Source organism: Gorilla gorilla, chromosome 2 (genome assembly GCF_029281585.2).
Source record: "Gorilla gorilla gorilla isolate KB3781 chromosome 2, NHGRI_mGorGor1-v2.1_pri, whole genome shotgun sequence".
NCBI classification, from domain to species: Eukaryota; Metazoa; Chordata; class Mammalia; order Primates; family Hominidae; genus Gorilla; species Gorilla gorilla.
The window spans coordinates 161172126-161198643 of NC_086017.1; the positions used below are offsets into that span (position 1 = coordinate 161172126).

The following is a 26518-nucleotide window of genomic DNA, read 5'->3' on the forward strand; positions in this document are numbered from 1 at the left end:
TTGGGAAAAAATACAAAAGATAAATGAAACAAAAAGCTGGTTCTTTGAAAAGATAAATAAAATTGATAGACCATTAGTGAGATTAACCAAGAAAAGAAGACAGACAATCCAAATAAGCTCAATTAGAAATGAAATGGGAGATATTAGTACTGATAGCACAGAAATACAAAAGATTATTCAAGGCTATCATGAACACCTTTATGCACATAAACTAGAAAACCTAGAGGGGATAGATAAATTCCTGGAAATATACAATCCCCTTGATTAAACCAGGAAAATATAGAATGTCTGAACAGACCAATAACAAGCAGCAAGATTGAAAGGGTAATAAAAAACTGCCAACAAAAAATGTCCAGGACCAGAGAGATTCACAGCTGAACTCTATCAGATATTCAAAGAATTGGTACCAAACCTATTGACACTATTACAAAAGATAGAGAAAAGAGACTCCTCCCTAAATCATTCTATGAAGCCAGTATCACCCTAATATTAAAATGAAGGAAGGACGTAACAAAAAAGAAAACTACAGACCAATATCCCAGATGAACATAGATGCAAAAATCCTCAACAAAATGCTAGTGAACCAAATCCAACAGCATATCAAAAAGATAATCCACCATGATCAAATGGGTTTTATACTAGGGATGCAGGGATGGTTTAACATGTGTAAGTCAATAAATGTGATACACCACTTAAACAGAATTAAAAACAAAAATCACTTGATCATCTCAATAGATGCAGAAAAAACATTTGACAAAATCCAGTACCCATTATGATTAAAAACCTCAGCAAAATTGACATCAAGGGACATACCTTAACATAGTAAAAGCCATCTATCACAAACCCACAGTCAATATTATACCAAATGGGGAAAAGTTGAAAGCATTCCCCCAGAGAACTAGAACAAGACAAGGATGCCCACTTTCACCACTTCTGTTCAACATAGTACTGGAAGTCCTAGCCAGAGAAATCAGACAAGAGAAAGAAATAAAAGGCATCCACATCAGTAAAGAGAATTTCTGTTTGCTGATGATATGATTGTATACCTAAAAAACTCTAAAGACTCATCCAAAAAAAAGTTTCTAGAACTGGTAAATGAGTTCAGCAAAGTTTCAGGATACAAATTTAATGTACATAAGTCAGTAGCTCTACTATACACCAACAGTGACCAAGATGAGAATCAAATCAAGAACTCAGCCCCTTTCACAATAGCTGCAAAAAAACAAAATACTTAGGGATATACCTAACCAAGGACATGAAGGACCTCTACAAGGAAAGCTACAAAACACTGCTGAAAGAAATCATAGATGATACAAGCAAATAGAAACACATCCCATGTTCATGGATGGGTAGAATCAATACTGTGAAAATGACGATACTGCCAAAAGCAATGCACAAATTCAATGCAATTCCCATCAATATACCATGATCATTCTTCTCAGAACTAGAAAAAAAAAGTCTTAAAATTCATATGGAACCAAAAAAGAGCCCACATAGCAAAAGCAGGACTAAGAAAAAAGAACAAATCTGGAGGCATCACATTACCTAACTTCAAACTATAGTATAAGGCCATAGTCACCAAAACAGCATGGTATTGGTATAAAAATAGGCACATAGACCAATGGAACAGAATAGAGAACCGAGAAATAAACTCTAATACAGCCAACTAATCTTTGACAAAGCAAACAAAAACATAAAGTGGGGAAAGGACACCCTGTTCAACAAATGGTGCTGGGATAATTGGCAAGCCACATGCAGAAGAATGAAACTGGATCCTCATCTCTCACCTTATAAAAAAAATCAACTCGAGATGGATCAAAGACTTAAATCTAAGACCTGAAACCATAAAGATTCTAGAAGATAACATTGGAAAAACCCTTCTAGACACTGGCTTAGGCAAAGACTTCATGACTAAGAACTCAAAAGTAAATGCAACAAAAACAAAAATAAATAGATGGGATTTAATTAAACTAAAAAGCTTCTATACAGAAATAATCAGCAGAGTTAACAGACAACCCACAGAGTGGGAGAAAATCTTCACAATCTATACATCCAACAAAGAACTAATATCCAGAATCTACAAAGAATTCAAACAAATCAGCAAGAAAAAACAAACAATCCCATCAAAAAGTGGGCTAAGGACATGAACAGACAATTCTCAAAATAAGATGTACAAATGGCCCACAAGCATATGGAAAAATGCTCAACATCACTAATTATCAGGGAAATGCAAATCAAAACCACAATTCCATACCACCTCACTCCTGCAAGAATGGCCATAATGAAAAAATAAAAAAAAATAGATGTTGGCATGGATATGGTGAAAACAGAACACTTCTACACTGCTGGTGGGAATATAAACTAGTGCAACCACTATGGAAAACAGTGTGGAGATTCCTTAAAGAACTAAAAGTAGATCTAGTGTTTGATCCAGCAATCCTATTACTAGGTACTTACCCAGAGGAAAATAAGTCATTATGCGAAAAAGATACTTGCACAGTGATATATATCACATGTATCTATATATATCTATATATATATACACACACACACACACCATATATATATACACACACACACCATGGAATACTACTCAGCCATAAAAAGGAATGAAATAATGGCATTCACAGCAACCTGGGTGGAATTGGAGACTATTATTTTAAGTGAAGTAACTCAGGAATGAAAAACCAAACATTGTATGTTCTCACTCATATGTGGGAGCTAAGCTATGACGATGTAAAGGTATAAGAATAATACATTGGACTTTGGAGGCTCAGGGAAAGGGTGGGGGGTGGCAAGGGATAAAAGACTACACATTGAGTACAGCATACACTGCTTGGGTGATGCATGCACCAAAATCCCAGAAATTACCACTAAAGAGCTTATTCATGTAACCAAATACCACCTGCTCCCCCAAAACCTATTGAAATAAAAAAATTTAAAAAATTTAAAGCAAAAAATAAAAAATAAATTAATAAAACAACCCCTTCCCCCCACCAAAAAAAGACATGGAATCAACCTAGATGCCCATCGACAGTGGGCTAGATAAAGAAAATGTGGTACATATACACCCTGGAATACTATGCAGCCATAATAAAGAATGAGATCATGTTCTTTGTAGCAACATGGATGGAGCTGGAGGCCATTATCCTAAGAATATTAATGCAGGAATCCAAAAATCAAATACTGCATGTTCTCACTTATAAGTGGGAGTTAAATGTTAAGTACACATGTACACAAAGGAGACAACAAAAGATTCTGGAGCCGCTTGCGGGTGAAGGGTGGGAGGAGAGTGAGGATTGAAAAACTACCTATCAAGTGCTGTACTCATTACCTGGGTGACAAAATTCTTTGTGTATCAAATCCCCACAACATGTAATTTACCCATGTAACAAACCTGCACATGTATCCCTGAACCTAAAGTAAAAGTTGGGAAGGAAAAAAAGATATATGCATACAAATAAATATTCATGTAATAACAAAAACTAAACCAAAACATGAAGTTTACGAGAGTTATTCACACTGGAAATATAAATTTGGGTCTCATCAGCGTACAGACGGTGTTTAAAGCCAAGAGACTTGCGGAGATCACTAAGGGAGTAAGTGCACATAGAGCAGGAAAGGGCTTGGAGGACTGGAGGTTGGGGGGAAGGTGTCTAAATTTAGAGATCAGAGAGAGGATTAAAGAAAAAAACTGCAGAGGAGACTGAGAAGGAGTAGCTGGAGGTGGGAGGAAAACCAGATGTGTGTGGTGTCAGGAGTGAGCCACTGTGACAACAAGAGATTTGCCATAGGATTTACCACTGTGGGAGCTTTGCTGAAGTTGCCTGTGATAAAGTTGACTGGGATAAAGGAAAACCTCACTAGAGTAGATTTAAGTGAGAATGGTGGGGAAGACTTGGAAACAGGATGCAAAAAGAAGAAAAAGCTATACACACACATACGCACGAGCATGCATTTGTACACGTGCAGAGGAGCTCTGGAAGGAAATGAGCTAAACTCAATGAAAACTCTCTTTGAGGAAGGAGGAGCTGGGAGCAGGGGGCGATGGGGAGTGAGAGAGGGTGTAGAAATGGAAACTTTACATTCTTACCTCATATAACTCTTTCCAAAGTAATTTATTTTTAGAAAGATATTATTTCAATAATAAAAGTATTCTATTTAAAAGCCAAAGAAAACTTTATAATCACATATTTACAATCATTTGGTTGCTTAATTTTATCCATTATGTGTGGACTGTATTAGTTTCAGTCTCAAGTAAAACATTATTCTTCCTATTTCTGGGTGCTTGGGGAAGTAGCACCTCATGGTCAGGATTCATGCCACTTATACCAGACCTTTCGCAGCATCTAGCACTTCCCCCTGAAAAGCAGTTCTAATGTATTCACATTATAAAGTACAGAAAATTAAATTAAAACTACTTTCTTTGAAAAATTTGCAGTGCTTCTAAGATGACTAGAGACACCTTTGCCTTAATGTGTTGGAGAATGATAGAAGAAGTCAATGCCTAACAACTTCTCACTTACCACAATGACAGCACAGCTGATGAGCTAATGCCATCTCCTCTTTAGGCATAGAGGAATATTGTTCATGTGTTGCCCAAGCTAACTATAGCAGACTCTCTAGAAGTGAGACCCAGGCATATGAACGTTTTCATACAAGCTCCCAATTCTAATGTGACCTCAGGTTTGAGAACCACTGGGGTAGACAATTATAATTCTGCCTAAATTCACACAAGGGCTATATGATTACTTTATTTTTCTAGCAGTAGAGTTAACTGCCTGTTAATTTTATATACATGAAGGCACATGGAGGTAGGATGCCCTGAGCCAACAGAAGCTAGAAACTAAGTCTGCTGCCTAGGTTAGAAGTCCCCATTGTGTTTTTAAGGCCAACTATGATTCACTTCTCTTAAGCCTAAGATTGCCTGAGAGGGGATCCATGCAGCCATTGGGGAATGAGGTTGGGCAATGCTGCTGGTGTTAGCCCTGCTGAGAGTCCTGCAATGGGGGCATCAACAGGGGGGACCATAACCACTGTAAGTGGCATAGTTTTTACATCCTAACTGACTGTGTTTTCCCATTATTGAACTACCTCCCATCTTCCCTCACCCTCTTAATAAGCTCTCATTTAACTACGTCATTATGATAAGCAAGCCCTATTGTGTCCCCACCCAAATCAGGTCCTCTGCATTACTGCATATACATTGTGGAAATAAAAGACACGTATTGGAGGAGGTAGCAATAAGGAGTAAGACATGTCATTTGTCCTCACAGGTGGATGTTTACATACATTTCTAAGCACCTGCATTTTCCAAGTCCAGGCTTTGGGCTCAGGACTAAAGCCAGCAGCATCTGCAGAAATTTCGTATTTTAGGCCTCTCCCCAGAATGAGTGAATCGTCATGTTACAGTAGGTGGCTAGTCAGGCATGCTCAGGGCAGGAGAGGACTCCCCCACCCCCAACCAGGAATGTCAGGCAACCATCAGGTGATGGTCAGGCGGTTGTTAACTGTCTTTCCAAAATAATAATTGGTCAGTTGCAGCTAGTGCCAGGGAAAGGCAGTCTCCCGATAAGATAGAAAATGCCTGAAACTGGTAATCAGCAGCTTCCCAATAAGACCTCAGGAGTTGGGCAAGTGAGCTCAAGCATGAGCATTAAGAAGCAAAATGGTAGAGTTTAAACGGTATATGACCTTCTAGGGACATTCGACTGGTAAGGGGAGAACGCCTCAAGAGAGCATGCGTACAACTCCACTAAACACACCACTCATGTTCCCCTCCCAAACGCTAGCAGGCCACTGCCTATGTGGACAGCTCACCCCACGGGAAGAATCAGGGAAGTAATGCAAGACCCTGGAAGTCAGAGGTCAAAGCACGCATTTGATCTCTCAAGTCGCCTGTTTGGCCCTCTTCCTTTCATTCCTGCCCTAAAGCTTTTTAAATTATTAGTAACTTTGATTCCTGCTCTAAAACTTGCCTCAGTCTCTCCTTTTGCCTTACGCCTCCTCAAATTCTTTCTTCTTAGGAGGCAAGAATTGAGGTTGCTGCAGACCCATATGGATTCACTGGTGGTAACACTCAGTTGATTTGGATGCACATTAAAATGTGAGAAACACTGAACCAGCACACAAAGATGACTGCGAGAGAGTTCCACCTGCACAGAGTGCATGGCTTCTGGCAAATACTTTTTTTACAAAAAGTAAAAACATGGATCTCAGAAAAATGTATAGTGAGTGTGTGTCAAAGATTTATTTAATTCACTAATTAGGGGACCAGCAAAATGGCAAAGCTGGAGCAAAGGAGAATAGGAGGAAACTGATAAATGTAGTCAATAGGAAAAAAGAAAATGCTGGAATACGGTGTCAAAGTTAGGTACAAAACAGGTTAATGTCCTTTCTTCAGGACCCTAAACCTTTGGGTTTATTCTTTTTGATTGGAAGAAAATAGTTTGCCTCTTTCCTGGATAAAAATCATTTGTAATTTATCAATCTTCTACAAATATCTAACTTTCCTGAATCTAGCCTCTAGTTAACAAAAAATAGTAAGTCAAAGTTACTTTCCCTTTAGGTCTGTGTTAAATGATGCTTGAGCATGATGCCAAAAACTATGATTATCTCCAGTTTTGTGTAATTTTTCCTAACAACTCAAAGAGGAGACAGATCTAGAAATAAATAATTGCAAGAAAATTGCACAGGTAATGATAAAAATAGTTAACATTTTTGGAGTGCTAGGCACTGTTCTAAGTGTTTCCATGAATTGGCTCTTTTAATCACTGTCAAAACCCTATGAGGCAAGGGCTATTCTTATCCCCATTTTACAGAGGAGGAAATTGAGGCACAATGAGGTAATCGTGTACAGGCTGATGGTGGCCTTGGATGCATTCCCATTTCCCATTTCTAATTAAAATTTTAATCCGGTGATGAGATGTAATATGACAATTTGGTCTGTGGGCTGCCTGGAAACCCTAAGATGGTTTGTGTAGAATGCCTGCTGCATTTTGCAATTGGGGCTGCTCCTCCTGGTGCTCAGACCTCATGTGTCAGCTCATTACACCATCATTCCCAATCTTAGGGCTGGAGCAGTTAAGTTAGTGTGTCTAGCAGAGACAAGGGGAGGGAGACTGGTGTGTACGCTGTAATTCAGTGGGATGGATGTGTCAGTGCTCTTTGTGAAAAAACAGAATTTCATAAAAATCTGGCATTTTCTGGTACTTAATTAGAGGGCTATATGGCTTGATTTGGTGTTTGGAATCCACTTTAGCAAGATGAGTTGCTTTTTTCTAATTAAATAAATCCACAATCTAATCCTCTAAAAATATGTTCGTAGGGCCGGGCGCAGTGGCTCACGCCTGTAATCCCAGCACTTTGGGAGGCGGAGGAGGGCAGATCACCTGACGTCAGGAGTTTGAGACCAGCTTGGCCAATGTGGTGAAACCCCGTCTCTACTAAAAATACAAAAATTAGCCGGGCGTGGTGGCAGGTGCCTGTAATCCCAGCTACTCGGGAGGCTGAGGCAGGAGAATCGCTTGAACCCAGGAGGCGGAGGTTGCAGTGAGCTGAGATCATGCCATTGCACTCTAGCCTGGGCGACAAGAACAAAACTCTGTCTCAAAAAAAAAATGTTCTTAGACAGTGGAAGGACTGCTCCAGCCTGCAAATCCCAGGGTAGGTGCTACTTTCCTGTCCCTGCTGTTCTACCTTATAGCTGGCACACGATGAAGTTGGAGATAGGACTTGATGAGCCAAATTGTTCTCCTCAGCCTCCTTTTGTTTTGTCACAATGAGCTGCACGTGCAGAATTGTTTTTATACGTAATTGCTCCCATGAGGGGGTAATTGCACCCAAAAGTGGCTGGTTGCACCAATGGCAGGAGCAATTAGTAATAAAAATGCAAATAATTGCAGTCATCCAAATTGCAGTCTTAAAATAGGGACACCCAGTAGAAGCTTGGTGAAGGATTTGGCCTGCTCTTTGTCCCATTGAAAGTGTATTTGTAATTCGAAATCAATATTATAATCTCTGGGCCTTCCTTGAGTTTCCATGCTTTTAGGAGCCTCTTTAAAACGGTATATATTATGGGACCAGTAAAAAAATCAGACTAATTCCAAATGTCAGCTCACTTAAGAACGAGAAAATGGAGTGAGTTAGAGTCAAAATTATATTTTGGAAAAAAAAAACCCACCGACAATTGAATAAATGAATTTTTATCATAACTGTGAATTTGATCTCCACACATCAAACCTGGGGGAAACAGGTCACAGAAGTAGTAATAAAGTGATTTTTTATTACTCAGCATCTAGGCACAATTTCAGCAACTCTAGCTACACATCTTTCCTGCTACCCCTGCCCCTCAACCAAGTTATTCCCAAAGAATGCAGGGAGATGGCAGCCTTGGTGAAGCCTGAGCATAACCTGTCTCCACAGCTTTGTACATGTCTCCTGTGATCTCCCACCTTCCCCACTCAGATAGCACTGGGTTGTGCCGGGTGGCTTCGGTGCTCTGCTGCTCTGGATGGCAATGTTGAGCTGACAGGTTGCCCCCTATAAAATGGGGATAAAATACTATTTTCTATTTGTGTTGTGCTCTGTAACATGGGCCATAGGGGATGGCATCTTTCTGCTTTTACAGCCTCACAGAGGTGTTAGTGAAACACTTCTTCTTTGTTTTTGTATCTCAACCTCCCTCCCCCACTCTAGCTAGAGAACTGCGGGGAAGAAGGTACAGGGGAAAGCTAAGGGTGGGGGCAGCAAGAAGGGGGATCCACAGGCAGTGTGAGCCCTGCACTCCTCATCATACTCAAAATCACCCCTTCACTCACACTTGTGCACACACAGGAATCCTTTCTTCTTTTAGGAATTTTCTCCCATAAATTTCTTGGACACTCATGCAAATGAACATCCCAATGGGCTCCTTTTATTGGTCCACAGTGTTCCAGAGATACCTGGACACGCCTGAATTTTACTGGTAAGACAGCCCCAGCTATCCTTGAGACCCCAGCTATAACGGCACTTGGTTGACAAAGAAACATTGCCCTAAGGAACACAGGAAGGGAAAGCAACATTTTAGCGCAAAGTATTTTACAGCACAGAAATAGCAAGCTCCTATTGATTACTGGTCCGTAGGGACCAATGTCACCAACAGAATGAAGAAAATAAACTCTGGTGATGTGTGTATTATTTAGCATTCTTATATTGGCAAAGTCTTTTCCTCAGGGAAGAAGTTTGTTACATGGATCAATGCCAACTCAACCAGAAGAATGTGGAAGAAATGTAGGAATGCATAAGGCACTTTTCTCCTCTAGAAATGCCACGACTTTCTTTTGCTTGCAGGGTAGTGGTAGACCTTGCAATGCTTTGTGGCCACCCCCAGGGGATAGGGGTAAGCTCATTTGTTGACAAGAAACAATTTAGAGAAAACATTGGGCCACCTGTGGGCAGAATCTATTTAAAAACCAAAGGCTGGCCCAGCAGTGGAGATCTCATGGCTGCTGCTCTACGTGTGAGCTGTTAGTTGATTTAATAATAGCCTCCTCCACCTAGCGCTGGGACGAAATGTCACCTCCCATTTATTCCCACTGTTTGTAGCATCTGGGATGCCACTCCATCATCCAGCCAATATAATTCTTCCTTCCTTTATTGCTGTAGACAGCTCTCATTCAAAAGAGTTATGTAGCAGATAAAAGAAAAGGCAGTAAGTGGTCAAAAATGACTGAGAGAGAGGGGTTATAATGTATTTTTGCTGAGACTGAGAGAGGAAGTATAAAGAAAAATAGAATTGTGCAAGAATAAGAGGGCTATTCAGATATGGTGATATCAGATGAAATATGGTTAGGTCAACTATTCAGTTTGGGTAACCAGAGAAGGGAAGATCATTTTGAGCCCCTAGTAAATCTCCTCAAGAAGAAGCGACTGTCCATGTGTCCCAGGCCTAAAAGAAACTATGACTGTTTATGGAAGGAATTCTCTGTGTACAGGCTGCAGGCAGATTCTGTTCTTCTGCCTCGATGAACCGGTGTGTGGTCAGTGAACTCTGTGTGACAACGGCTTGCATATGGAAAACTGCCCATCTGCTGGACTTTCACGTGTTGCAGGGAAGCTGCAGCCTCCCTGTTTGCCTATGCTAAAACTAATTTAAGCTAGGGATAAATGCTTTAATTGCTCACTTAAGCTTCAAGTTCAAATATCATTGGGAGACACAGTGCATTAGTGAAAAAAATCACATTAAAAGGTAAATGATTGACATGTAAGCCTAAATCAGAAAGAGGCTGTGAGAGGGGAGTGACAAAGCAGAAATATAATCTGTTGAGAGCTCTGGGTAGATTCATGCAGAGATGTTGGAGTGTGAGAGCATAGTTTCTAAATGGCATGAAGAAGGTGGAGCTCTGGGTCAGCAGAAGGAGGGAGAGCGGTGTTTCATAGTGTCATGGATGTCCACTGATTTCACCTGATTGGTATTCTTTCCCCTTCGTCAGGTAACAGCATGCTCTTTTTTCTTTTTGGGCACTATGCTTCTCACGCTGCGTGTGGTCCTGGAAAAACTAAGTTCCCCCACAACCTTCTTCCATGACCTTCACAGAGGGGATCTCTGTGGCCCAGTCTGACCAACCGGCAGTCTCCATCATCTGGAACACTGGCCCTCTCTATGGCATGCTCTATGGACACTGGGAGAGAGGAGATGTCTATTTCACTCTGGGATTTCTAGTTGTAGGGATTGGGTAAGCCTGGAGTTGTTGGAAGCAATTTTCCCCAGTAGTATGAGAGAAACTGCCTGTAGAACCAAGCCATCACACAGAGAAAAGCAGAGCCAAAGGGTGTGGAGACAAACACACTCAAGAGTTCTGATGGCGTCACTAAAGGCCCCAGATCGAGTCATGCCTGAAGGGAGAACACCCTAGTTACACGAGCCTCAATAGAGCCCCTTTCGGCTTGAGAAAGTTTCAGTTGGATTTTTGTCATGTGAAACCCAATGCAAGGGAATTAGAGAATAAAAAAAGTCAAAGGATTTTAATAAGAGTAGATACAAACACTGTGTTTACCCTACATTTTTCAAAGGCCTGACACAGAAAAATGCAAACTGTTTGTGTTTCTTTGAATGTGATTTTGCTCTGAGATGGAAACGTGGGTTTTGGCTTTACCTGAGCAAGTTATTTATTCATTTTGTTTCCTCCTTTATAATATAAGAATAGTAGCAGTGCCTGCCTCCAGTAGGTTAATACATGCAGAGCTCTTATAACAGTGCCCAGCACATAGTAAATGCTCTATACATATTCTCCACTCTAGTAGTCTCCTTGCATTTCCTTTCTTTCCTCTGTTAATTTTCCCCCTATCCGAAGTCAGCATCAAAAAAAGGCAGAGCCAGGTGTATATGCTGTTGTCCCAGCTACTTGAGAGGCTGAGGGAGGAGGATTGCTTGAGTCCAAGAGTGAACCCAGGAGCTCAAAGTCAGTGTGGGCAACATAGTGGGACCCTGTGTCAAGAAAAAGAAGAAAGAGAAGAAAGAAAGAAAGAGAGAGAGAGAGAAAGGAAGAAAGGAAGGAAGGAAGGAAGGAAGGAAGGAAGAAAGAGAAAGAAAGAAGAAAGAAAGGAAGGAGGGAGGGAGGGAGGAAGGGAGGGAGGGGAGAGAGAGAGAGAAAGAAGAAAAAGAAAGAAAGAAAGAAAAGAAAAGAAAAGAAAGAAGAAAAGAAAAAAGAAAAGAAAAGAGGAAAACTAGTCTGGTAAATACCAGGCAGAACTTGCTTTGAAGGTTGGGGGCTGGGAAATAACTGAGGTGGTGAAGGCAGAGCCTCTTCAGTGAATGGGGATAAAAGAGAATCTGTCAAGAACACACATTTGTTAACAAAGTTGAGTTCGTCAAATATAGACTGAACACAAATTAATCAGTTTGTTCACATTAGCCTTTAATATCTTCTTAACTAGTGAAAATGTAATGCTGGTACATATTTTCTGGTATAAGATTTTAAAGACAATTTGTAAAGCTGTAGGGAATTCATTCAACCAAATCACCTGTGGAACAGTGAGCAGAATGATCTTAAAATAATATAGAATATTAGATAATACAAAAAATTATAGGGGTGTAGCTTGGTTATTGATATGGTTTGGCTGTGTCCCCACCCAAATCTCATCTTGAATTGTAGCTTCCACAATTCCCATGTGTTGCGGGAGGGACCCAGTAGTGGGAGATAATTGAATCATGGGGCTGGTTTTCCCCATACTGTTCTCATGGTAGTGAATAAGTCTCATGAGATCTGATGGTTTTATAAGGGGAAACTCTTTTAGCTTGGCTCTCATTCTCTCTTGTCTGTCTCAATATAAGATGTGCCTTTCATCTTCCATCATGATTATGAGGCCTCCCCAGCTGAGGCAGGAGAACAGGGTATGGAGGCAGGGAACCTAAGGCCATTTCACACTGACTTCCAAGAACTAAATTGAAAGGAAAACCCTAACTTCCCAAGCCTAAGTAACAAAAGGACCAGAGACTACTCCCTTTACAAACCCCCACCTTTTCTGCAAGGCAGATTGGAAATTGAATGTCTGCAACCAGTCAGACTGATTGCAGGCAGAGTCTTCGTTTGTGAAAAAGTGCAACTTTGTAACTTCACCTTAACCTCTGATTGGTTGTTTTTTGCAGCCTATCAGATGTTTGCACAGGAGTGTAACCTTTGTAACTTCGCTGCAGCTTCTGATTGCCGGCCACCACTTCATTTACATGAGGTGACCACCAAGTGGCCAATGGGAAACCTGCAGAGGGTATTTGGACCTGAGAAGATTCTGTATCCAGGCCCTTGAGCCCCTATGCTCCGGCCACTCCCACACTGGAGAGTGTACCTTCATTTTCAGTAAATCCCTTCATTCCTTCCTTGTTTTGCTTGTGCGTTTTGTCCAATTCTTTGTTCAAGATGCCAAGAACCTGGACACCCTCCACCGGTGACAACAGCCACGTGGAACTGTAAGCCCATTAAACCTCTTTTTCTTTATAAATTACCCAGTCTTGGGTATGTCTTTATCAGCAGCATGAAAATGAACGATTACAGTTATACACTAACTCAGAGTTGAAGATACTTGGTTACAGAATATTTGATATTAAAAAAAAAAACCAGGGACCTTTTTGTGCATGACTCCTTCCAATGCCCTTGGGGGATATAAATGTATGTGTTCTCATGTTTATATATTTTTATAAGATTTGCAAAAGTAAATATTTTTGTATTCTTTTTTTTTTTAAAAGAGACTGTAATATTGTAAGAACTCCAGGCCCCATAAAACCTGGGATCACTTTCTGTCAAAGGACTTAACACTATTATGATAGATTTCCTAGTGTATTGATAAGAAAAATAATCACCCAAAATTTGGAAATAAGGCCAAGAGAGAAACCACGACCTTTTAATATTAGTCAAGGAGTTGTTCAAGAAACCCATCAATGAGTATTTAATTATCTAGGGAAATGTATCTTTGTTTGATTCCTTTTTAATTAATGTTTACAGGTCTCAGACTTTGTGAAATTACATGCTAACTTGCAGACATTTTTGTCTGGTGGAGATGCAAATGATTTCTGTCTGAGAGAAAAGGTAACCTGAAAGATTATAGTTTTATTGCCCTGTAAGACATTCACAAGTTTTGTATCTAATCTAGTAATCTCATTCTCTCTTTATTTTTTGTTGCCAAGGAACACCCAGTTCCTCCAATATTCTTTGCACCAGAGTTACCATCTTACGAATTCCCTCCTTAATGAATTAAATAACATATTTGACATGTGTTCATTCTAAATTTGTACAGGAGTTATGTCTTTAACTTTCTGAAAATTGTACTTTGACAGTATGTTAAACTCTCTAAAGAAAATCATTCTATTTATAATTAATTATGACATACGCAAATATAAGTCACCCATCTTTAATAAAATGTTTACTTATAGTCAGGATTCGAACTTGGCTTGAGCTGCTCTCACCACAAAACCTCATAATCTCTTTCATTTTATGGCCTGGTGGGCTGGCACAGAGCCCCAACTTGAAACCATGCATGTAACCTTTCTGAGCCTCAATTTTCTCATCTGTGAAATGTGGGTTGCTGTTAAGATTACGAGATGAGGTCTTTAAGGCTCTGACATAACACCTCACATATTTTCCCTCAACAATTGTTGACGTCTTTCTTGTCTCAGCCAGTATGCTTTCAGTTACCCAAGGCAGCTCAGGTGTCTCCCAGAACCCAAGGTAGAAATTGAGACGATTAGACCCACAGCTGTGCTTTCTTGGCACGTAAACAGTTGCAGCAAAAAACACCCAGACCCGGGAGCCCATTTCTCTTTCTGATTATGGCTTACATGACTCTTTCAGCCCCAAGACTCACTCAGAAGCAGAAGATGGCTTCCCTCCTTGGGGCTTCCCTCCTGAACCCATATGGTTCTCAGACAGCTGAAACTTCACTGTCTTATTAAACATTTTTTTTTAAACCATTGATTGGGTCCTTTTTAATCATGTATAGTCTGTCTTTCCATCTTCTCATTTTCAATCTTGAAGGCAAAAGATGTTTCCACTTTAGTTCTCTAGTTCCTTCAGATAACTCCCCCCTCCCCCCAAAAACTAGCGGCACGGTCAACATTATTTACATGGTCTGTATTCTTGGCAAGACTCTATGGGATGAAGGATGTATGGGCAAAAAGGACATGAAGCTGAGTAGCTGGAATGGCTAGAGAGGGATACTGTTTTAGCTATATTTGTGGATTCCAGCAGAGGGACTCAAGGACCCTGGATTCTGGACCAGTGTTTGCTCCATTCTGCCTTCATAATCCACTCCTGGACCTCCCCTTCATGTGTTTTCACCTTTCATTGTCCAGACTCTGTCACTATTTCTGGTTCCCTAAAGGCCACGTTTTAATTTCTTCCATCTTTAGAGATACATACACACACCCCTTTCTCCTTCATTTATTTACTCTTTTGAAACTGATGCCCAAGAAAGTCATTACAAAGTTTACGGGAGGCAACTGGATTAGATTTGTCATAAAAAGAGCACTCTGGGCTCTCAGGAATTCTCTTTCAGTCAAGATGGAGAAACCAGGACCAGATTTACCCTCATGCCTATACAGCTAGAAAACCAAACAAAATATATGAAACAATGGGCTTCACATATTAAATAAGATGTGGTGCAGGATTGTGATATATGATAGAAGGGAAACAATTGAGGTGAGCTCTGTAATGTCCCCAGGTTTCTGCCTGCAGGCTCTTTCTAAGCTGCAGCACAAGGAAGAGGAACCCAACTTGGCCCAACCATCATGCCAAAGTGAGGAGACAGAGATCAGAGTTTGGGGAGCCAAGGCAGCACAGTACCAGAGACAGAGAGAGAAAGGGAGAGAGAGAGAGAGACAGAGAGAGAGAGAGAGAGAGAACCAACAAGAGTGCACTAGAGAGATGTAGAGGAATATCCTCAAGTTTTTGGCTGAGTACAGATCTGTATATGCATGAGAAGCAGCAAAAAAAGCCACTAGAATGGTGGGGCAGAAGAATTCCTAGACTTGAAAATAGCTTGTATTTCACCATCCAGAGTTAAAAGACCTTGTAATACACAGGAAATTGAATAGATTCCTCAGAAGGGTATTATTTTAGTAGTAGGGCTAAATTAGCCCTAAAGACCCCTCTGAACTCACTCTAACAGAGTTGGAAAGCAAGCCTCAAAAGGGTCAAAATCATTCCATGTAACTTATCTGTGTATCAAAAAATCCAACACTATTCAAAGGAATATAACAAAATCCAGCAATTAATAATGTAAATTTTGCAATATCTGGCATGCAGTTAAGACAAAGAATATTACTAGGAGTAAAGGACTTAGTAATAAAGGTGTCAATTCGCTGAGAAGACATAAGAATCACAAATGTGTATGTACTTAACACAGAGCTTCAAAACATATAACACAAAAATGGTAAGACTGAAATCAGATATACACAGATCCACAATAACATTTGGAATCATCAACATTCCTCTCTCAGTAGTTGACAGAACAATATAGAGACACAAAAGCCTGTATATGAATATTCATAGCAGCACTATTGCTAATAGACCAAAAGTGGAATCAAGCCAAATGTCCATCAGCCGATGAATGGATAAACAAAATGCAGTATTGTAAATAAAGCCACTATAAGCATTGACTCAGTGAATACTGAACCATTGCACCTAAGCAAAATATACAGTTACGCTCCTGTGAGCCTCTGGTCACAATATTTTTGTCAACAAATCAATAAATAATTTTTCTTTGCTTTTGTTTCTGTTTTAAAGACACCTTATTTAATATATATTGTTGATTCATTAACATCTAACTCACAGCCAACAGCACTATAATTCATGCCTCAATAAAGCTTATTTAAAACACGTATTTTTGCTGTAAGGCATATCACAGACTTCTTGTGCTGACCAACACAAGATAGCACTTCAGCACTACACTTGGTGGGGAGCATTTAAATAGCAAATTCACCAACAAAAAGCAAAAAAAAATAAGTGCTATGGCTTGGATATTTGACTCCTTCAAACTTCATGTTGAAATAGGATCCCCAATATTGCAGATGGGGCCTCATGGGAGGTATTTGGATTATGGGGATGGATCCCTCATGAATGGCTTGGTACCATCTTTGTGGTAATGAGTGAGTTCTTGCTCTATTGGTTCCTGCAAGAGCTGGTTGTTAAAAAGAACCTAGCACCTTTTCTCTCTCTCGCTTCCTCTCTCACCATGTGATCTCTGCATATGCTGGCTCCCTTCGGCCTTCTGCCATGAGTGGAAGCAGCCTGAAGCCCTCACTGGAAGCAGATGCTGGTGCAATGCTTCCTGTACAGCCTGAGAAACATGATCCAAATAAATCTCTTTTCTTTATAAATTACCCAGCCTCAGGTATTCCTTTATAGCAACACTAGGTGGACCAGGACAACATGGCAATAAACAGACCACAAAAAGGACACTTGTTTATAGTATGACAGCTAAAACAAGACAGCTGGGTATCACTTTGTTCGACCTCAACTGGGAATATGCACATTGGGTAAATCCAATTTTTTGTTATTCTGTTCATGTCCACAAATGACTGTGAAAACACTATGAGTGTTTATTTTTGGGTTTACAAATAAATTTTAGCAAGTAGGCGAATTCACAAATATGGAATCTTTAAATGATGATGATTGACTATATATACATATGAAATATTATTAGGCTGTAAAAAGGAATGAAGTTCTGACAATTGCCACAACATAGATGAACCTTGAAAATATTATGCTAAGCCAAAGAAGCCAGACACAAAAGGACACACATTGCATGATTTCATTAGTATGAAGTGTCCAGAATTGGCAAAGCCATAGAAATAGAAAGTAGATTAGATATTTCTATTTCTAATCTATTTTTATAACTCCAGAAAGAAATTTCATATTGTTTAGCAGTCACAATTGGAGCAAATGGGGAGTGACTGCTAAACAATATGAAATTTCTTTTTGGAATTATAAAAATGTTCTGGAATTAGATAATGGTGATGAGTTATGCAATGTGAATATACTAATAATCCACTGGATTGTACACATTAAATGAGTGGATTGTATGATATTAAATTATATTTAATAAAAATAAAAAATTTAAAAAGAAAGCATATAGAAGACTTGAATAACATAATCAACAAACTTGACTTAATTGATACTTACAGCACATTCCACTCAACAGCAAAATACACATTCTTGTCACATGTACATGCAACATTCACTAATATAGATAATATTCTGGGCCACAAAACAAGCCTTTAAAAATGTAAAAGTATTGAAATCATACAATATATGTTCTTTGTCCATAACTCAATTAAACTAGAACTCAGTAGTAGAAAGATATCTGAAAATCTCCCAATATTTGGAAATTAAATAACATAGTGCTAAATAACTCGTGAGTCAAATAGAAATTCATAAGATAAATTAGAAAATAGTGTTAGTTTAATGAAATAAAAACACAGCATCAGCTAAAATAATGCTTAGAGAGAAATTTATAGAATTAAAGACTAATATTAGGAAAGAAGAAATGCCTCTAAACTTTCAGCTTAAGAAACTAGAAAAAAAGAGTAAATTAAATCCAAAGCAAGCAGAAAGAAGACACTATGTGAAAAGAGCAGAAATCAATGGAATTTAAAATAGAAAAGCAATAGAGAAAATCAATGAAACAAAAACTAGTTCTTTTAAAAAAATCAATAAAATTTGACAATCCTCCAGCAAGCCTGAAAAAGAAAAAAGAAAGAAGAAACAAATCACAAGTATCAAGGATGTAACAGGAGATATCACTACGTACCCTGCAGACACCAAAAGGATAATAAGGGAATACTATGAAAAGAAAAAAGAAAGAAGAAACAAATCACAAATATCAAGGATGTAACAGGAGATATCACTACATACCCTGCAGACACCAAAATGATAAGGGAATACTATGAAAAACTCTACACACATAAGTTTGACAACTTAAATGAAATAGACCAATACCTTGAAAAGCACAAACTACCACAGCTTGTCCAATGTGAAATAATTTGAATAGTGTTACAATTAAAGAAATTGAGTTCATGATTACAAACCACCTAACAAAGAATACTCCAGCCCTAATTGTCTATTCTGCTGAATTCTCTCAAACACTAAAGAAGACTAATTCTATGTAGTGTATTCCAGAAAATAAAAGAGAAGAAGATACTCCCCAACTCATTTTTTAATATGAGTATTATTGTGATACCAAAACAGGTTAAAGACATTACAAGAAAGGAAAACTACAGATCAATATTCCTACAGACCAATTTTCCTACACGCAAACATCTTCAACAAAATGCTAGCAAATGAAATCCAGTGGTATAAAAATATAATATATTATGACCATTATAAAAGAAATGCAAGGCTGGTTCAATGTTTAAAAATCAATATAATTTACCATATCAACAGATGAGGGGAAAAAAAGCATAAGATCATTTCAACAAATGCAGCAAAAGCATTTGACAAAAATCAACAGAGGCTCATAATACAAACTGTCAGCAAACTAGAAATAGAAGGGAAAGTCATCAACTCAATAAAGGCCATCTTAGTTCTTTTGACCTAATTGATATTTACAGAATGTTCCTCCCAACAGCAGAATATGCATTCTTATCAAGTGCACTTGGAGCATTTACTACAACTACCTACATACCTACAGCTACCATCATTCTTAATGGCGAAGGACTGAATACTTTCCTTCTAAGATAAGGTGTAAGGCAAGGCTGTCTGCTCTCACCACCTCTATTCAATGTTGTACTACAGACCCTAGCTAGTGCAATCAGGCAAGAAAAAGAAATTACATGCATACACATTGGAAAGAAAGAAATAAAACTGTCTCTATTCATAGATGTCATGATTGTCTACATAAAAAATGCCAACGCACCTATAAAAAGGTGACTCAAACTAAAAAGTGAATTAGCACCTGTGCAAGATACATGTCAACATGAAAAAATCAATTCCATTTCTATATGCTATGAATACATAATTAGAAATTAAAATGAAAATATTATTTACATTAGCATTAAAAAATCATGACACTTATAAGTTATATAACAAAATACATGAAAGATCTGTATGCTGAAAACTCAAAACATTGAGAAAAATCACTGTACACATTTGTCAAAACTCATAGATCATACATATAAAATTGGTGAGCTTTATTATATATAAATTATATCTCAATAAATCTGATTTTAAAAGACAGAAGGAGAGAGGCCCTCTGGTTGGCACAAAGAGGATGGGTTGGTGAGGGTGATCAAGACTAAAGGCCTATATGTTAATTATTTAGAGACAAAAGCTAGAATATTCAAAAAGAAATTTGAATGAGAAATGAGAGGAAAGCACAAGACCAAAAAAGGGAAAGAACAGAAGCACAGAAACAGATGAGCTTCCTGAGTGCAGATTTGTGTCCTAAGATAACTTGGAGACAAGGCACAGATTGGCATGACAGACACTCCCTGGGTACACAGGCCCCTGTTCCTTCTTCTGCCCTACTTTGGTCTCACTTGAATGTTGCACCAAGCAGCTCAGGCTAATTCCAAGGTAGGCTCGTGCTAATCCCACTGCTTCGGTTTGCCACACGCATTTTTAGTACTCCCTGAAGATTGCTTCTACTGTTGATAGAATTTGGTAGAATTCTAAGTTACCTTCTGAGGCTGCAATGCCCAGAGGCCACTTGTTTACTCTCTTGGTTTGTGAGCCCATATTCCTGCTGGGCACTCACCCAGTGGCCATTTCTTATGTTCACATAATTCCACCTTGGTAAGGTGGTCCCATGCAATATAGGGAACTTATATTCTTTATCTGAAATTTACATTTAATCGGTTTTTCTGTATTTTTACTTGCTAAATTTGACAACCTTATACCTGAGGGCTTTCCCCCAAGATTCTGCCTCTGCCTATTGTCCCTCCTAAGTAATCCCTGAGACACTGTTTACCCTGAATCTTATCACCTAGGGTTAATAGTGGAAATATGTTTATCCATCAAGAAACAAAAACAGCCTGCCCAACAACTGGAAGAGAGGGCTTGTCCTCTCAAGATTCAGGCTAGCCAAAAGAATGGAAGTATCTTTTTCTTAAACAGCTATTTCCTCAACCACAGGTAATAAAAAACTGCTTTGTCCTGTCTCCTCACCATGGAGCAAAGGGGTATTTCCTTTTGCATGTTTAGATATAAAGATTAAGTTCTTGCCTTAAACTAGTAGCAATAAGTTAAAGATGTAACCAATATAACCTAAGATTGTTTTACTTCTTTTTCAAGTTATTTTACCTACATTTTGTATGGAAAGGTCTTAAGAAACCTATTTTTTTCCCCAGTGTGTCAGAGTTTACATTGAAAGTAATTTCATACTAAAGGAAAACAACGTGAATCATGGCATTTGGTACAAGGATTAAGAATTCTTTATTGTCTGCATAGTGCTCTAAAATGTCTTATGAATAAGCCGATTTTTCAATCTTCAGCTGAATCAGCTTTATTATTTGAAATCTGTGATCTTATACTTGTAATGTGTTTTGAGCACATTTTTCATCCTCATTAATAATGAAAATGAGATAGTTAATGAAGCTAAATGACATGGCTAGGGTTACAGTAAGTTGATTGTTACAGAGTTCCTGAGTCAGAAATTCTTGCTCCCTTTTCTCTCCGTGCAATTGGTGATGAGAAATCTATCTATAATCTGATATATTATAATTATAATCCATCTTACAATCTATCTATAATTATCTTTTATATTCTGGTTCTCCGTTTTTTTCTGTTATGATCCATAAAGAACATATACTTATGACTTAAATATTTAATAATTGGATGGAAGTATTCATCCATTAATTTTTCTCCCCAAAAAAGCCACAATCCATAGCCCCAAACCACATGAGTAATGCCTATATGTGTAAATATGATTCTTGTGTATTAAATACATATAGGTATATATCATGTTAAGAAACACACAGTTGGCATATATTACATACTGCCAGGTGGGTACATGTGATTGGAGGAAAAGACTGTCGTCTCTCTGCACTCCATTTTCCTTTGCCCCACTGTATCACTTAGGCATGCAACCTCTTTGCTTCAAGTTATTATAGCAGAAAAAAAGGCTATGCCTTTTAAAAGCATAGGTGCTGAGGGGCTCAGGGCATAAAGAAGACCTAATGAGAAGGAGACAGTCTTCCCTTTGACCCTTAATTCCTCCAAAGGTTCACAGGTTAGTGGGATAGGGAAAGGAAGACAATTAGAGGGGAGGCAAAGGGAGGTTAGCTAAACTCTGGTGTGACCTGAGAAACGGTCCCACATTGCTGCTCCCTCCCCTAGGCTAAAACCCTGGGAAGAAGGTAAGGAGCAGCGTAAGAAAAATACCAAGTAAAAGGAGAGGATCTGAGCGTGGTGAGCGTCTACTCTCTTGTCCCTCTACCCAACCTCAAAGGGGTGGTAGCCAGAACCAGAGTCCCCTGGAATCTTCCTGTGCATTCTGGAGCAGCAGGGTTCAGGGCCCCAGGCAACCTCCTGGAGCCGCTTGTGCCCTGGGCTGCAGCTCTGAGAGCATTGAACCCTTGGAGCCTTGCTGCCTCTGTGTGTGAACAATCAAAGACCAGATAGCAATAAGGATGCCTCAGTCTTCACCAACTTGGACGGATCATGACCCAGACCAGACACCCCCTTCCACCCACTGCCTGGGCACGCAGCACTTCTCGGGCAACTTAGAAGGGAGGAGAAACCCTCCTTGACTGAGATTGTTTCCTCATAAGATGTGTTAAAGTTTGTTCTCATGAGACTAAATAAAGTGATATACTTTATACCACTAAGTTTGTGGTGTGAAATACCCTATACACACAAATATACATATACACAATGTCCATATATATAATTTTTATTTATACCTTATATATAATTTTTAACTATACCTATAATTTTTTATTTATACCTATGTGGTATATATTTTACATCTTTTAGTTACGTGCATCCTCTATTTTATGTTTCTGGTTTGTTTTAAGGAATTTGCTTGGGAAGTGGACAATAAGAAGGGTAGGCTTTTCTTTGCTATCTGTGATGGGGACTTGAAAGGGTACACAAAAAACTTAGTATTTTAGTGGTTAAGATAAGGAAAATGAAAAGAAATTGTGTGGGTGTGTGTGGTACATATATGTGCATAGATGGATACGTAGATACATAGGTAGGTAGATAAATATGGAGCTGCCATCTCTCTGCCTACAGCAGTTTTCCTGATGCAGAAAAACCAGAGTGCCACGAAAGCCTCCACATAAACTTGAATAACATTATCTCCTGGGTTCTCCAGTCCTCGTCACCAGTCTTAGCTATGTGGTTCATCTCGTGGCCTCTTGTGCTCTCACAAAAGATGGGTAGAATTCCTGCTTTAATTCTGGTGCTGGATTGTGCTTTTTAAAATAATTAGATGGTGAATGGGGAACACGTTGACTTAATTTTGCCCAGCAAGACTTTTTCTCTATTAATGAGGGCAGCATGAATAAATGAAAGACCCTTTCTGCAATAACCTGTCAAAGGCTCTTTTTCAGATAAAGCATTGGTCGTAGGTTTTTATTTTCAGGAAGAAGGAAAAGAATTACATTTATTTATAAAATAATGAAATAAAAAAGAGAAAGGTTTTTGGTGTCTCTTCATGAATCACTTAAACAAACAAACAGAAAAAGAGAGGGATTAGTGAATAGCAACCCAGATGGAGAATTTGCTTATGGGAGGGGCAAAATGGTGCAGTGACTGAAGCAAAGATCCTGGAGACAGGGGCATGGGCTCAGATCCCAGCTGTGTCTTTCACTAGCTGGTGTTTAGCTTCTGTGCCTCAGTTATCCCACCTGTAAAGTGGGATTAAAACAGTTATCTATCTGATGGAATTGTTCTGAGAATTAAATGGTAATCTGTAAAGAACCTAGATTAGTAAACACTATGTGTGTTGCTTGTCATTGTTATTTATTTTAAAAGTGTAGTAGTCCATTCTCTCATTGCTCTGAAGAACTACCTGAGACTAGGTAGTTTATAAAGGTAAGAGGTTTAATTGACTCACAATTCCACAGGTTGTAAAAGAAGCATGGCTGTTAGGCCTCAGGAAACTTACAATCATGGCGGAAGCTGAAGGGGAAGCAGACACAAGCATAGCCAGAGAAAGAGGAAGAAAGTGAAGTGGGAGGCGCTACACACTTTTAAACAACCAGATCTCCTGAAAACTCTATCATAAGACAGCACTAAGGGAATGGTGGTAAACCATTGGAAACCATCCCCATAATCCAATCACCTCCCATCACACCCCACCTCCAACGCTGGGGATTACAACTCAACATGAGATTTGGGTGGGAGTACAGAGCCAAACCATATCAAAAAGTGTAATGCGCTGAGGGTAACCACCAGTTTACCCTTCTCCATATATGACAGAATTAGAGGAAATAACCTAGAAAGCAATGTAAAGGACTTAGGTTAGAAATAAGAAAGAACTGGAAAGTTGTTTTTTAAGTTCTGGAATGGTCTACCCAAGAAGTTATAAGTGCTTAAAAAACAAAGCAGGAGAGTTAGTTACTCATTTGACCAGAATAGTTTGGGTGCAAATCTGTTACACTAGAGCCATTTCAGAATAAGCACCTACCTTCTTGACCTGATGGCTTAGAATTTCACTCAGTTCTCACACTGGGTGACTTTAAATTATCTACGTCACTGTTGACCATGGTGGATAATTGTCATTTTCCTAAATGTACATTTGTTCTGGTGGTCAACTACTGCATATTAAATCCCTAGAGAAGAGGCGTGCACTACAGTCAGAGTTGCTTGAACATTTAAGATGATAAAGATTGAGCAAACCCAGTGACTCACCTTCGCCGCGCTAACTCCTCGCGAGCTCTCCCCCTCAATACACGCTCACACCCTCCTCAAGATGGCGGCGGCGGCGGCGGGGGACTCCGACTCTTGAGACGCGGATGCATTCTCCGTGGAAGACCCAGTGCAGAAGGTGTGGGGCGGCGGCACTGCTGGCCGGGAGCGCTGGGAAGGCGAGGACTAAGACGAGGGCGTCAAGGATAACTGGGATGACGATCAAGACTTAAAAAAAGAAGCAGCAGAAGTAAAACCAGAGGTAAAAAGTTCAGAAAAGAAAAAAACAGCAGAGAAGATAAAAGAGAAAGAACGGCAACAGAAGAAAAGGCAAGAAGAAATTAAAAAGAGGTTAAAAGAACCTGAAGAACCTAAAGTGCTAACACCAGAAGAACAATTAGCAGATAAACTGGGGCTAAATAAATTACAGGAAGAGTCAGACCTCGAATTAGCAAAGGAAACTTTTGGTGTTAATAATACAGTTTATGGAATAGATGCTATGAACCCATCTTCAAGAGATGATTTTACAGAGTTTGGAAAGTTACTAAAAGATAAAATTACACAAAATGAAAAGTCACTATATGATGTCTTTTTTTTTGGAAATCTTAGTTCGAGATGTGTGTATTTCATTGGAAATTGATGACTTGAAAAAGATTACCAATTCACTGACTGTACTTTGCAGTAAAAACAGAAGCAAGAAAAACCAAAAAGAAGAAGAAAGGTGTGGTTCCTGGAGGGGGATGAAAGCCACCATGAAAGATGATCTGGCAGATTATGGTGGTTATGATGGAGGTTTATGTACAAGACTATGAAGACTTCATGTGACATTTTATCTTTTCCTGGTGTCTTTTTTTTTTTTTTTTTTTTTTTTTGAGACGGAGTCTCGCTCTGTCTCTCAGGCTGGAGTGCAGTGGCGTGATCTCGGCTCACTGCAACCTCCGCCTCCCGGGTTCAAGCAATTCTCTGCCTCAGCCTCCCGTCCTGGTGTCGTCTTTGTGTTGCCCACAATCCCTTGAACATGTAGTACAACTTCCTTTCCTTTCAGTTCTGCCAAATGCTACAATTAGAAGTGCAGTAGTATCTTTTGTGCTGGTTATTTAACCCCTCAACACTTAGGTGCTAATGTGCAAATGAGGGAACTTGGATCTTGCTGCCAAGGGGTTAAAATTGGGAACCTCAGTGGCTACTAAATCATAGTTCAAAACGAATCTAATAATGTTGTCATTGTTGCTGTCTGATTTCATAGCAGCAGTCACTGAATTGGAAATAAAAGGTTGCAACATGACAAAAAAAATTGTGTAGTATTTACCAGCACCATTCAGTAATACAGTCTTAACCATACCTCCTTGAACTACTTCATAACTTGTCAAGAAAACCAGCTTGCAGCAAGGGCATGTGATGTGCACCTAGTATTAAAATTGCTTTGTCTTAAAATTGAACATAAGGATATTAAAAATACATTGTGAAGAAGACTGCTTATCTCAGAGTGAAGATACTGTGGCTGATATCTTCACTCTATAGTTTTTACATCAAACTATAGCACTAGTTTGATATAAAATTAAAATGGCCAAAACCTTCCAACTTTGAAGCTAAAGGAGGTAAACCTCTCCATTATTGCATTACATGTTGTGGAATCTCTTGAGTGCAGGCTGTCTAGTAATTTATCTGGCTATTTCTACTGATGAAGTGCTTCAGACTGGGGAGGGAAACTCTTTACCTGTTTTTATCTGCCTGATTTAAGTGTCTGAGAAACAAATCTTTGTTCTCTTAGGCCACAATGGAACAACTTTACCAGGATGTTGGCATTTCCTTTCCTTTATAAAACGTGCTCAGCACATTGCACCAGTTAACTGCAGTTTGGTAAATTGTTATGTTAACAATTATGACATCTGCAATGTTTTATAAAGCAACTAATTTAATAAAATCACTATTGTGAGGACTAAAAAAAGATGATAATGATTTACAAACAGCGTTTTAACACTTGTTTTAACTGTTCAGAGTAACCTACTATGCAAGTTGATGCTATCAAACAAAATAGAAAGTTTCTTAAAGTTTTCCCAGACTCAGTTGTATGACTTGATACATGCTCTTTAGTTGCTTGAAAAAAGGTCAAGACACAATACAGAACGATTAAAATAAACTTTAAAAACTAGGTTCCTGGGACCATATGTGAGCTGCTAGTATTTTGCCAC

At 39.0% G+C, this 26518-nt stretch overlaps 1 pseudogene; it reads left to right on the forward strand.

Annotated features, from left to right (window-relative positions):
* Positions 1-24387: 24387 nt before the first annotated feature.
* LOC101140722 (eukaryotic translation initiation factor 3 subunit J-like) lies at positions 24388-25151 on the forward strand (annotated as a pseudogene).
* The last annotated feature ends 1367 nt before the right edge of the window (positions 25152-26518 follow it).